General features: G+C 34.7%; 1 protein-coding gene across 3 annotated transcripts in view; it reads left to right on the plus strand.

The window, feature by feature from the left end:
* LOC100160397 (homeobox protein prospero) overlaps positions 1–14,772 on the plus strand; it is a 51,416-nt gene that overhangs the window by 7,038 nt on the left and 29,606 nt on the right. The window lies entirely within an intron of this gene.

A 14,772-nucleotide genomic window follows, 5' to 3' on the forward strand; every position in this document is an offset into this window, starting at 1 on the left:
TTTAATTAACAATTTTATTAAAAATTAATTAATACTTATATGTACATTAAATTTTAACAGATATAATAAACCTTTTTTACATATAGGTACTTAAAAAAAAAATAATATTGTGGTAGGTATTCGTGTATTTATTATTTTTCAATTTCAAGTTAATAAGTACTAACCATTTTAAATAAACGTATTAAACGATATTATAATATTACAAACTAAAATATAGCTTAAAATAGAGACTATAAGATTGGTGATTTATTTTGAGACAGCAAATATTTTGCGTCCTATTTCATAGATCAAAATGTAGATTACATTTATGAATAACGTTTTCAAGGTACCTACCTACATTTTTATTAATAAAAGATTTAAGTACTTTTATTTAAGACTATTAGCAAAATAAACACTTAATATTGTTGTTTTAGAAGATCGCATTTACATATTAAAATATTTGAAATAACAAACCACTAATAATTTTTAATTATTTTTTAAAAAATGTTTTTCTATTAAAATCCCACCAATCATCGCCATATTATCAATTTGAAGAAATTTTAATGAACATAATATAATATATTATATTTTTAAATTACGTACCTTTCATATCCAATAGTAACGGATTATGCCAAAATTGTATACTATTCGAGTAATTTTCACTGAGAAACGCAGCTTGCTACATTCTTGCCATAGTTACTCCGTTACAACATAAAAAAGCCCTATTTGTAATTTAAAGTATTTTCAAGGACATTATTTTAGGTTATAACTTAAATAAATAACTGGACGTAAATAAAAACGAATGTGTAAAAAAGAATTTTATTATTTTTACATAATATTTTAGGTATTAATATTATTATATATAACTCATGTAACTTAATATATTATATTATATAATATGTAACTTCGTCCTTTTTTCTGGTGAATAATTAATAAAAATATTTGAGTGACATAGTTATTTTACATTAATTAACTGTGTCTTATAAATTTCTATTACGAATTACATCAGACGGAGGGTAGTTTATATACAATATTATAAATACTGAACGTTGTATTGTATCAGTGGCGCGCTCTAGGAGTCATCTTTCCTTTTAATTTTCAGTATGGTAATTACAGACATTTAAGAAATTGTATGCTGATCTATTATTTTCAATTAAAAAAAAGGTGGCCCTTAGAAGTGTAATTATTTGTATACAAATTAAATCATCTTTATTTTTGTAAGTGTAACGAAAGATAATTTTATTCGTTTATAATATTATGCAACGGATCGACAGAGTTCACAATTCCCATTTCTCCGGTAGATGTCATGACTCGTATAGTGTACTTATATTAAAGTAATGCCAAGATAAATATTTTCAGAATCAAACATTTCCTAGACCCATATATTAAGTTTTAAAAATATTTTTAAATGTTTCACCATTTTGCTATATAATTTTTTTAGCACATCAGAACGGCAGCGATTGAAGTTGGCCTGTCTTGCACGATAAAATAAACCATTTAAAAACTATTATTTCACAAGTGGCCTAGTTTTAAACCTAATGTTAGTAGGTATACGGTTTCAAACACGGTTAATCCAATTTGAGTACTACAATTAGCATTATAAAATATAGTGGCGATTCTGTAGAAATTGTATCGATAAATAAATCATACCCATAATGTCATATTATCTCGATCAGTAATATTTTATTAAGTATACAATTAATTATCTTATATTATTATTTAATTCTATATCTTCATAGAAAATAAAAATTGTAGGTTTCACTAATAAGAACCACATCTACATTACTAAAGCCAAGTTATGTATATTATATAGTATAGTTCAAACTGTTGAAATGTATGTGCATATGACTTTATGAATAGGTAAAAAAGAAAAATTACGTTTAATGACTTTTGGGAGGGGGCTTGATGAAATTTTTTTATTTACACCTTTGGAGTTACGTCATAGTCCCCTTCCAAACTTATCGCGGTTAAATAAAAACTTATAAAGATATAATATAACATTATTATTATAATTCGTATGTGTAGAGTACGGCGTATGCACGCACGTGCGTATAAGTAACAGACGTGACACGGCCGTACATTTAGTTGCCTCGTCCCACCCAGCCAAGGGGTAAACCGATTTGTAGTGGAGAATTCCTAAAAATCCGACGAAAAAAACATTATAATATCGAATACGATTTATAAACGTTGTACGGCTTTGAAGCGGGGTTGATTCAGTGGCAGACGGATATGAGGTGATGGGGGTGGAAAGAAAGTTGCGACGGTGTATGCCGGAAAAGACGGCAACGGCGGCGAACGCTGACCAATAAGAACACGCGGGCGGCGGCCGGTCGAACAAAACAAGGGAAGTCGTTAAAGTACGCGGAAATTTCCGTCCGCCAATCGCGCCCCTCCCGTCCTCTCCGCGCCGTCGAACCCGTCCCTCCCACGCACCCTTACCGTCATCGTAGTCATCGTCGTCGTCATCTCCTCGTATCGTACATTCGTACACCCCAACATATACGACTACGACTTTCTATTATTATCGTATAAACTACCTGCTCCTCTTACACGTGTCTTCCATACACGTATATGTATATTATACACACAAATGTGTGTGTGATGATTTGCATGTACGACCTATAATAATAATAATATCTCTCAACGGCTGTATATGTATGTGTGTGTGTGTGTGTGTGTGTGCGTGTGTGTGGATAGTACTCGGTTTCGGGTCGGATGTTCATTTTAGGTGCTTTCTCACTGCGACTAAGATACGACGAATTAACTATTCTTTTTGCACACAATTAATTCTCTTCTGGTCGATTTTCACAATCAAATGCCGCAGAATCAATATTTATTTTTTATATTTTTTTGTATATTTGACATTTGGATAAACATGTCATTTGTTTTAGTGTTTTTCTTTACAGTTCGAATGCCCTAAATTCGTATAAGCGAAGTAATTTCTAACATAAAATACTGTGCGTCGTTTTCGATTTATTATATTTAATATAATACCTTTAGTCTTTATAGTCTTTACTCTTTACACAATAAGATTATTATATACTTATATACGCGCACTATATATTATAATCACATATATCATATCTATATGATATTATTATACTCTCCTATACCCATAGGTATACCATATACGGTACGCATGCACATGCTTTACCTATATATAGCATTAAGAAATTAAAAACAAATACGGAAACTCTGCAATGACATTAATGCGTTCTCCATAACGTTTTATAGGTTTGGGTGCAAAATACTCGAACCGTTAAGTTAAAGGGTCTTTCTTGCATTGTTTAACACATATTATAGCGTATATTAAAAAAAATTATAATCTGTACCTTACTTAATTTGACAAACATAAAAACGCAATGCTCCTTAACATTTTTTTTTGTTCGTTAATAATTAATATTTGATTTCATATAATTACTCCGGACAAATATAATATTTAATTATTAAAATAATGTTGTTGATCGTAATGACATTATATTTGTTCTACATTTAGTGTACGAGTAAAAATAATAGTACATGTTAGCATTAAAAAATCTTATAACACTTTCGTGATTAAAATAGTAACAATATAAAATTGTATAATATTATAAAGGTAGATATATCAACAAAAAATCCTTTGTATAATTTTTCGAATTGTCTTAATAAAAATTATTATACGCTTTGAAAACGTGTTAAAGTACTCAAAATATTATAAACGTGTCAAAGTACGTGTATAAATATTAAAAATATTATAAACGCTTATAACGAGCTTGCGCATAACTTAAAAAAAATATTTTTCATCGAGAATATTCACAGATTTTGACGCGTGTTGGAATTTGATGACATACATTCAAAAATCCATAACACCTATATATAGTGTGTTTTAATTTTTGATATCCTATTTTTTTTATAATTATTTTTTCCTGTCGGTTTTGTGTGACTCACGCGCATATTGTAATCAAAACGAGATATTATATTGTATAAAAAAACTTTGATGCGTTCCTCCTTCGTTGGTGAACTTTGGAACGCCATTGGATTATATATATATATATTATAATATTGTATAAGAAACAATGCGTCAATGCCCCGCGTATTTATACACATAAATATATATATGTAATATACTCGTATATATATTTTAATATATGTATGTATATCGCACTGCAATGGCGATGACGACGACGACGACGACAACGACAACTACTAGTGACGGAGGTAATACGCGAATAAAAACAAGACGATGGTGCGAGGATATTAATCCGGGGAGGTGGGGGAGGGAAAAGCTTTATTTTAACGCGAGGGCATTATTAATGTACTACCTCTCGCGTGCGCACATAATCATAGGCCACGCTGAAGAGATGAAATCTTTAATGCGAATTTTTTTCCCCGCATCTTTTTTTTGCACTCTTTTCTGTCTCACTTTATTCTTCTACTCTCTCAATCACTCTGTTTCCCTCATTCTGTCTATCTCTCTCTCTTCCACTCGTTTTCTCTGCTATAATATACTCGTCGTCATCGTTGTGGTATATATTCGTCGTCGTCTCCGTCGTAACCCTCCACCTACGCTATATACCGACGCTCAGTTAAGACAAAAGAAGATCACCCCTGTAGCAACTGCAGACGTATCGATATCGGGGGAGAGAACGCGCGCGAAGTGTCAACGGTGGCGGTGCAGTCGGCTAGCGATGACGACACCGCTGCAGATGATGATGAGCGGTTTGAGGGAAGCGGGGTTGACGAAAGTAGGCAGTCGACGTTAAGAGGTCTATATAATATACACGCAGCGTATACACAGAGTGCAACGACGACGACGATCCTTAAGGACCTCGTGCATCGGGTGACTGAAAAAAAATCTCCTCTCCCACGCATACTCCGTCATGGGGTGCGGATACGATGCCTACTCGACAGTAGTTTTTTTTTTTAAGAAGTGCACCCGAGACACACAAAGAGACACGTGATAATAAGACGGTCACGCAGGATAGATGTGGTGGTGCAGCAGTATATGTATATACACACTATACATGCATATACATAATATAATATAAGTATTGCACTGGTGTATCTATATATGTATATCATATACTTCGAGGGGGTCGGTGCGCGCAACTGCAGCGCAAGTATACTAAAGCTAAATATACGAAACCGAACGATAAAAAAAAATGAGAAAAAGTACGACCGCGGGCGTATTTTCTTTCCACCCCTAATTTTTCGAGTCGCCACACAATCGTTTTTGCGTTGTGGCTTGCACGGTTGCTGCAACCGCGCCGTGGTTTGTAGCGTATCGCCGCCGCTGCTCGGCTTACCCGAAAATGTTTTTCGTTGAGCACGTCGTCGTCGTTGACACACTTTTATCGACATAATAATATACACCATATCGTTAACGAAATATTATAATATTAATAGTAATTTCATAGCGGGTTCGTTCATACGAATTTAAAACAATGTTTTAGCCTCATAAATAAATATACATTTTCCAAAATATTTATTTAATAGATTATCTATTGTGAATATATTATATATCATATATAATATACTCTATTATTGCACATATTATATCTGCCGATTTTCCAATTAAAAAAATGATTTCTTTTTGATTATGACACGATGATAATGTAATAAATTTATGTTTACAGCTGTTACGACTTCCGTTACAATAATATTATACTGATGCTAGAAACTGCGGTAGCGTCGTCGAAATACACCTATATCTTTTTTTAATTTTATCGACTTATTTACACGTGCGTGGCAATTATTGATAGTTTCGCATCGGTGGTGGTATGTAATAGCTTAATTACGAATTCGCATAAAACTGTAAACCAAATACTTATCACATAATGTGTACGCTCGCCTATAATATTGTATACATGCACCTACGGGCAAAAGAGAAATTTTACCATTTCAAAGATATTCAGCAATAAAAACTTCTACCAATTACGGGACACCCAAGCGGGATTCATTATAAAATAGCAAAAAATTGTATGCCTAAGTCTTAAATTAATTTAAATACATTTAAAAAATACCGTAGGACGTAGGTAAATCATATTTTTAATGAAAAGACTAAAACAAAGTATGTTTTTTTTATCAGGATCTTATTTTTTTGAAATTGTTTATGTTTTAAAAATTATAATGTAATATTATACATTTCGAAAGTATATAATATAGGTATTGGTATTTTTCTTTCACTTACAGTAAAACGTGTGCTTATAGTATATCTACCACTTCGTCTATAATATAGAGCATAACAATGTGATACAGACTTTTTTTTATTTACTAACTACGTTTTCAGTCTTTATATACTGAATGAAATAGTTAAAAAAAAAGTGACTTGTACGCAATATTATGATATTATTAACTAGGTTTATTTAACGTAAAAACTGAGTCAGCCTATTAAAACAGCCATGTTAATTTTAAGGACGTCGGTTATGAAAGAAAAAAAGTACCTCAGTCCTTAAGAAATAAATTATAATATTAAGTCGAAGTTGACATTTAAACCCTATGTTTTTAAAAAAAATGTTGAAAAATTAAAAGACTATATATAGTCCATGCAGCAGCAGTGCGTGATTATAATATTATATACATATTTTATATGTAGATTGTAGGTACCTACTTCAAATGTTTCTACCGGTAAATTACTTAATGAATATAACTCGCATACAAATAAAGTTTGTTCATCTGACAACCTCCCCCCTCGATTTTATTTAAATTTTATCGTCGCCGCGTGGTTAATTTAATGCCACCGACCGAGAGTTATACGTGCTGTACCGCTATTGTTTTGGACCCCTGCTATAATAATTGGTTCTTATAATATCAACGATGATGATTTCGCAATAGTCTTAAACGCGAGGGTTGTGTTATTGATACATTATTGAAAAAATATATCAAACAGTATTATCCGGTTTTTAAGTTGACCGTCGACGAACGCCAAAGGAATTTCAATGTGATATTATAATACCTTACTGTTTTGTTCCTATACATATGAATTAATAAAAATAAGTATATTTGTATACAAATCATATATACGCACCAAACGTTCCTTGTTGAAACCTTTTTTTTAGCATGAGACCCTTCACGCGACTAAATTAATGGTTGTTAGTTTAGGCTTATGTGGTATTATAATACATTCAAATAGGTATATTTTATTTAATAGGTAATACAAACACTTTTTTTCAACGTAAGATTTATTAGGTATAAAAAAAAAAAATAAAAAATAACAACTACATTATATACAGCTACGTCTATATAGTACGCCAGTTCCATTGCCTCGTTTGCGACTTTTATACTCGCTTAAATGCTTTATTATTAAAATGTGTGACAAAGAAGACCGGTAAATTAATTAAATTGTTTTGTAAACACACGCGCGCGTTCGTCAAAATGTCGGTTATATATTATACGGAAAAGAAAACGCGAGCGATTCAATACGATCGATAAAGAAAATCTCCAATTACATTTTTTAATTCCACTGGAAGCCATATCGCATTAGTCGTTATTAGATTTTATAATCCATTTTAGATTCTTCGAGCTTTTCGCCTCACTAAAGCGTATTGCGTACCTGTATAAATTCGTATTTTCTTACAATTAAAATCGCAAACGTTCACTATGCTATACGCATACATAGCGTGGTCATCCGATCAACGACGACGATGACGTACAAAATGTAATCATAATCTTTTTATATGTGAATATAATATTATATGCGACGATTTTTAAAATCATTGGCTTACGCGGTTCGGTTACACGAACAATATTGTTGTAGTTCGGTTTCAAGAGTAAGCCGACGAAAAAAAACATCAAATACGACAAAATAATATACGTCTTCACGTCTTCGGTGTAATATAATTGTTATTATTACACGCATATGTCTCGGACTCGGAGGGACCACAATATAAACGTTCGCCTAAGGACTACGGTATATTATATTATATGTAGGTATATGAACGAATTTGTTATTTCTCAGAGCACATCCGCTTCTTAATTTTATTGTTTCGTCGTGTTTTGTATGTGCGTATACTTATTTGTTTTAGTTCGCCATAACAATTCATATTACATACTGAAGACACGTTCGTTCCCACATATCGTTTGCACCGCATATTATTGCGTGTGACAGTTGTCATTATAGTAGTTCGGTATATTATTTGAGCAGTCTGCGGGCCCCAAAACACTTCATATTGTAGACGAGAGGAAAACATACATACAGAGAAATAAACGTAACGAACAAACATCGATCGTTTTAATTTACCGTGTATATACCTATAGTCTGTTAGATTTATTTTTTCTATTCGCCGTTGGTTTATATAATATAATTATCAGAATAATTCAGCCGAAGAGTATAATAATCGTCGTGTTTATGTCGATAAAATAACAATACATTTTGAGTTCGTGGTTAGCTGATCAAATATTATCTACGAGTTTTGAGTTTTCCGTGGCGGGGTGTACCCGCTTCTCTAAAAGTCTAAAACGAATTGATTTTATGCGACGCGTAGCATTATTATTCGTGCAATTGCTTTGTTATTACTTATTGTTACATTAGCGTTAATTTTATTGGACACTCGACAAACGGAACATACGATCTGTAAAATAATCTTAATCATCATAAAAGCAAATAGACTTGCGGCCCGAAAGCGTACACCTAATAGTGCATATAGGCACATTGTGAGGGAATAGTGCAAAGGGGAGTGCACCTTTTAGAAGCACTGGGGTGTGACGGGTATAGGAAAAAATAGGGGACGTTATATTATATAGTCAGCAGCACTAGGCCAACCAACGACACGACAAGGGGTACGGGCGCAGTGTGGAAGAAAGCAGCTGCAAAACTTGGGTCTCCAAGGTCCGTGTCTATATGCATTATTGGTCAGAGGCGGTATCAATTTTTTTGGACGATGACGCGTATAGTTTTTATGCGCCGGAGAAACATTGAACGTATATTATTTTACCATCGTACACACTTCGAACGTTACTGCAGCGGGTGATTACTGCGCCTTTACGTTTTTTTAATGTTTATAATTTCCGTTGAATTTATAAAAAATATTATATTATTGTACTGTGCTTACATATTATTACAATAAATAAATAATATGACTATTATATTCGTTTATTTACGAATTATCTGCAAGCATAAATATTGCGGCGGCAACTTGAAAAAATAAACAAAAAAAAAACGAAAATGGATCACAATTTAAATTTTCCACGTCTATTTAACAAGTGTTCAAAGCCGGTTGTGCAAACAGTGTCTAATATATATCCTGAAGCGTGGAAAGATTTAGACAGGTGCGACAACTCGACAAAAGGAGTGACAACAGTATCTATGTATATAATATATACTCGTAGTCACATACATAACCACGTCTATTGTAATTAACACCGCGCAACACTTGTACACCGGCGATTATATATAGTACCTCCATATAATAATTATATACCGAATAACGATATAGGAAAAAGACTGTACAACTTACATAGTGTTCTAATTACTTTGTGACACACCTTCTGAGCCATATGTGTCGAAACAAACGAACTTCTGTCGAAAAAAACAATATACTTATGTTGTGCGGTGTGTGCAGGGCTTTTAATATGAATAGGTATATATTAGTATTTGGACTTTTTTTTCGTCCCCAAAAAACGAAAACAAATGTTTTTTTTTTAAATTAAAAAAACTCATTCGTGGCCTGTACTATACCCTCACGTATACCTATATCTTGAGAAGTAGCGCTGTTTTTCGTTTAACATAATATTATATACATTATATACGCTGCTGCAGCACTTACGGATGTACCTATGTCCTATACATGCTAAGAGGAAGATATACATAGTCAGGCGACGCGAGTATATCCGGCGCGCTGCGATTGGACAAGCGCTGAAATGTTTACAGACGGATAGGCGGATCTCATCACCGGATAGCGGCCAAGTCAAGCGCCGTCTCCCAAGATAAACCGTGCAAACATTGGACGGTTACTTACGATTAACATCTTGCCCGCCTCGCACAAAACACGCCGTTCGAGTGCTTTCTTTGTGAACAAAGTTTTTTTTATAATTTCGAATTTTGAAGCGCAGGGAAAAGGGACAATCGCAGCGGGGCATACGCCGTTGCCACGACGGTATTTTTTTTTTTTATCATTGACTTTTCAAAACGTATATGACCTCTTTATAATATATGCGCACGACACGTTATACTTATACAGGTTCTCGGTCCCCGCGCGATCAAAACGCATCTTATAAATTGCACTAATGTGTTCGTTTTCATAGTATTATCTATAATCGCTAGACGCTTGTTTTTCCGCTTTTGCTTTCTAAGAGATTTAAAGGTAACTCGCCATACATGTGAATTTTACACGTGAAACGCAATTTAGTTATTCACTTTCTTTCCGGTCTACTGCGGAGCATTGTATTTTTGTATCGATCGCCGTATTCGTATTTCGTACGCTGTTGAGAATATTCTTCGCGTCGATCGTCAGGAAATGCAAAACATCACATGAAAAGACGATTGAATGTAGCAGCGGTGGTGTCTAAAGAAACTAATATAATATATTTAGGTTCAAGGATCCTTAATAGGTATCGGTGCAGGTGAACAAAAATATAAGATCAATGACGGTTTTTAAAAGTAGACATATGTGTCCGATAGTATTTAGGTCGACCGCAAGTTAACCAACAAAACGCGACCAAATGTTTCGTATCTGGTTACTGTTAAGGTCGTGGAGTGCGGGTGGCGCGGGTATGATATTTACCCAAAAAAAAAAATAATAATAATAAAGGTGCAACTGGGGATGAAAAAGGTAATATATATATAATATATCTCCATTGATATATAATATTCATTGTCTTGGGACCGAGGGGCGAACCTCTTAAAACGTTTTTTGATTTCGCATGTTTGTTGTGGTGGTGGTGGCGGTGACACACACATGTCGTATTACCGTGTATATGATGTGGGGGTGGATGCGCCGGCGGCAGCCGACTGACAAACAGGAACCCATGACGATATATCGCGGTCATGTGGTCTTCAAGAAATTATAAATTGAAAAAAAACCCGAAAGGATATTATACTAATATACTATATTACTGCTGTATACGATGTACACCTGAGATCGTATAAACCCGATAGACGGAGAGTTTAATAATAATTATTGGTGATGTTCGTGCGCCATTCGAGTAGTAATTAATTACACGGAGGATATATCATATGGGTCTTTCACCTCGTAAAGACGCAGATATACGGGGAGGGAAACCAAAACTACTAATAGTTTTAAAATAAAAACCGTATACGCACAACAATAATATACGTTGTAATATATAATGAAAAGGGAACGTGCCATATGCGAGGGCGTACGATAAACGTCGGTTTTTTTCACTCCCGAGGTACATAACACACATATTATATAAATCGATTGCCGTGGACCGTATCGCTGAGCTGAACTCGAGTCGAATTAACGAAATGTGTACGTACCTACATAAAGTACGCACGTACCGGCCATATGGCACTATCCTTCTGCAACCGTCGCCGAGTCGTCTGCTGCTGCTGCAGGACTAAACGGGACCGTTCTTTTATTTCACTGCTCTGTTCTAATATCATTATTGTTGTTTCGCTCATTGTACATGTTATTATATTGTTTTCGATTTGGTCGTCGAAACGTTATCCTCGTTAGCACGCAATATTAAATTATATTATAACATAGTATCTTTGTTTCTTCAAGTCACATTTAGTCACTATATAATATATATATACGTATTATAACCGATTCACGATTCACGGAGACTGCAATCTATGTTGGTTGCGGAGGTGGCGTTTAAACAATACCGAATAAGCCACCGCCGATTTAATCTATAAGCGCGACTTTCTTAATTGTTTGAGCCGCGACCCCTCTTTAACGACGGTGTGTTTGCCGTACCGTTAAGAACTCGCAGATTGCGATCGAACGGTTAATTGATTGCGCACCAAAGTGTGACTTCCTTGAGAACCGGCCGAAGTCTGCCGACGAGGGGGAGGGTAGATATCGATCTGGTCGTCCGTATCGGCAGTGGTGTGCTTACATTATTTTTGAAAACGCGAAGACGGCGGAGACGAGTGCCCCGGGGGCCGACGAGGGCCACTTGATTTCGTTAATTCGTTTTTAAACGGCACTTGCAGAAGGAATATTTTATTATATACGCGCGATAACACGGGGCCTTGCACCCCGCGAGATTCGATTTTCGACTGCAAAGACATTCGCGGGGATTTTATAATCTCGATGCACTCTTGACACACAATATATATATATATATTATGTCCTCAAACCCGAGGGCGTTGGAGTGGTCAAAAAAGTAATAATAATAATAATAATAATAATATTATTGCGCGCATAATTCGATGGTTGATTGGTATTTTCGGCGGCAGCGGATATTATTAGAGCGTGCGCGCGTGTGAGGGTGGTCTTCACGACGAGGGGCGACTCGAAATTCGGTTTTTCAAAGATTGGAAAAGCGTACGAAAATGGCTCGCAACATCTGCACATCATAAGGTGTGTATATATACATTATATTATTATAATATATAGATACTTCTATCTAGGCTTTTGTGTTTCGCCGCAGTATTGTTCTACAAAAGAAAACACTGACCGCACACGCCCGCGCCACCGGGCCCGCGGGTGGTCATCCGTGTTCGAAAGTAAACAAAAACCGATACCATATAATATATATATTATTATTGTTATCGTTGTTGTTATAATAATCTTCGCAGAAATTTTCGATTAATTCCTCGGCGGCGATCATCGCACCTGCGGCGGGGCTGCTGCTGTCTGTCCGGTACGTCCGTCCGTTCGTTTCGATTGTGTATATCACGATTATTATATACTCGCATGCATTGTCTGCCGTTGTTTTCGCTTTCGTTTCGGTGCAATACGATTTTCGAAAGAAAAGGAAATTTCACCGCTGTCCTAATGCACTGGTGTATAATAATATCATAATGCCGACGATGATAATATACCATTATTATTATGTCGGGTCGCACTATTTTAGTCAGATGAGATAAGGCATGTGAATGCAGCCGTGAAACTTAATACGGATTTGCATTCGACAAGACACATAGACATAGAAGGTGTCCGTCTAATATTTTACTTTAATCTTCGAAATCTATCGAAAGTCGATTCCTATTTCACGAATATACCGTAATACGATGTTTTCATATACATCGTGACGTTTAGAAGTTTGGCGTTATAGAGGCTGGGTTTAGGGGTTAATTGGTAGAAAGACAAATCATAGATTGAAAATAAATTATCATTATATATTATGTTTCCTGTAGGATAGCTGTGGGCACTGGTTTTCCTTAGCTGATATAACCGTAATGTACAATAAAACAAAAAAATAATAGTAAATAAAATAAATAGTTTATTTAATATGATTATACTAAAATTTGAAGATGTATTCCCGATGAAAGTATATCAATTTTATAAAAAAAATAGATATTAAACGATATTATTTTATTTTATACATGGCGCAATATTCTTGTGGTGCGTGTTGCAATAATACCATCGTCGTTTCGTGTATCGTAATGACTCGGACATCAATACAACGTCATGCGACATAATATTATACTCCCGAGTATCGACTTCCAAATTCAGGTAAACAGTACCGTCCTATTCTATTCGACGAATATACTCGAGGATAGACGTCAGTCAGTCCGAAAAAGTATAGGAGCTCGTATTTCAAATTAGTAAATGATTTGTGTGTCGTAATTTTAAACTTCGGCGTAGGCTAAAATCGTTATTATATTGCTATTATTTATTTTTATTGATCAAATATTCATATGATTAGGGACGAATTGAAATATTTTGAAGGCCGTCGCAAATATGTGTATTTATTTGTATACACATATACACATAGTTTGGTAGAATAAAACTGTCGTTTAGAAAATTCATACTTGACTCGGTATATTAAGTTTAGAAATATGCACCACAAAACGGTGAAGGCTAAAGTCAAATCGAACGCAAGCGACAGAAACGGGCTCAGGGGGTTCTTACCACGACGATGTTTAATGTATAAAAATATAATATTATATAGAGGGTTTTTAGTCGTCGCGTCATCGGCAGTCGGCAAGCATCGGTTTTCGAAACTCCGCTGCTGGGTGTAATCAACGCGAAGAATATTAATGTGAATTCTTTTGTCCGTGTACATATTAATGACAAAGCTTTTAACCTTGGAGCCGTGAGTACGGACCGGAGAAATTACAAATTGTTTTAATTTCGTACTTTTTATGAGAGTATAATATAATATATATATATATATATTATATAGTATATTCAGTCGTGGTGTTGTGCCTACTCCTCATATATATATATATACACACGCGTATCGGAATATTCAGTGTTCTCTCTTCTTAAACGCATATTATTGTGCATATTCGCGTGTTTGTTTATACAAAGTGAAAAAAAATTAATTTCAAGAATAATAATTTACGTCCCGTTTTGTTATTTTTTATTTATTTTTTTTTGCGCTTCGCTGCTACGATTAAGTCCCGAGAATATTATTACTTCTAATGAACCGGCAGCAGTGACGGCGGCCGCGTTTATGTAGAACGCGAAAGGATTGCATCTAACGTTTAAATATGGATCGCGCGAGCGTTTATGCAAGGGTTGTCGATGTATATATGTATATATGTGCGATAGAGACGGAGACGAGGTGGGAGTGAGAGAAAGAGGGAAAGACAAAGGAACTTGTCGGGAATTTTTTTTCACCGCAGATGAGTTTAAGTGTTCTGTCATTTAAATTCGCAAAGGCGCACATATAGAAACGAGATGCCGTCAGAAGGAAAACAATATAATAATAATATCCTATACGCGTGTACCAGCT

The sequence above is a fragment of the Acyrthosiphon pisum genome, chromosome A1, assembly GCF_005508785.2.
Source record: "Acyrthosiphon pisum isolate AL4f chromosome A1, pea_aphid_22Mar2018_4r6ur, whole genome shotgun sequence".
Taxonomy (NCBI): Eukaryota; Metazoa; Arthropoda; class Insecta; order Hemiptera; family Aphididae; genus Acyrthosiphon; species Acyrthosiphon pisum.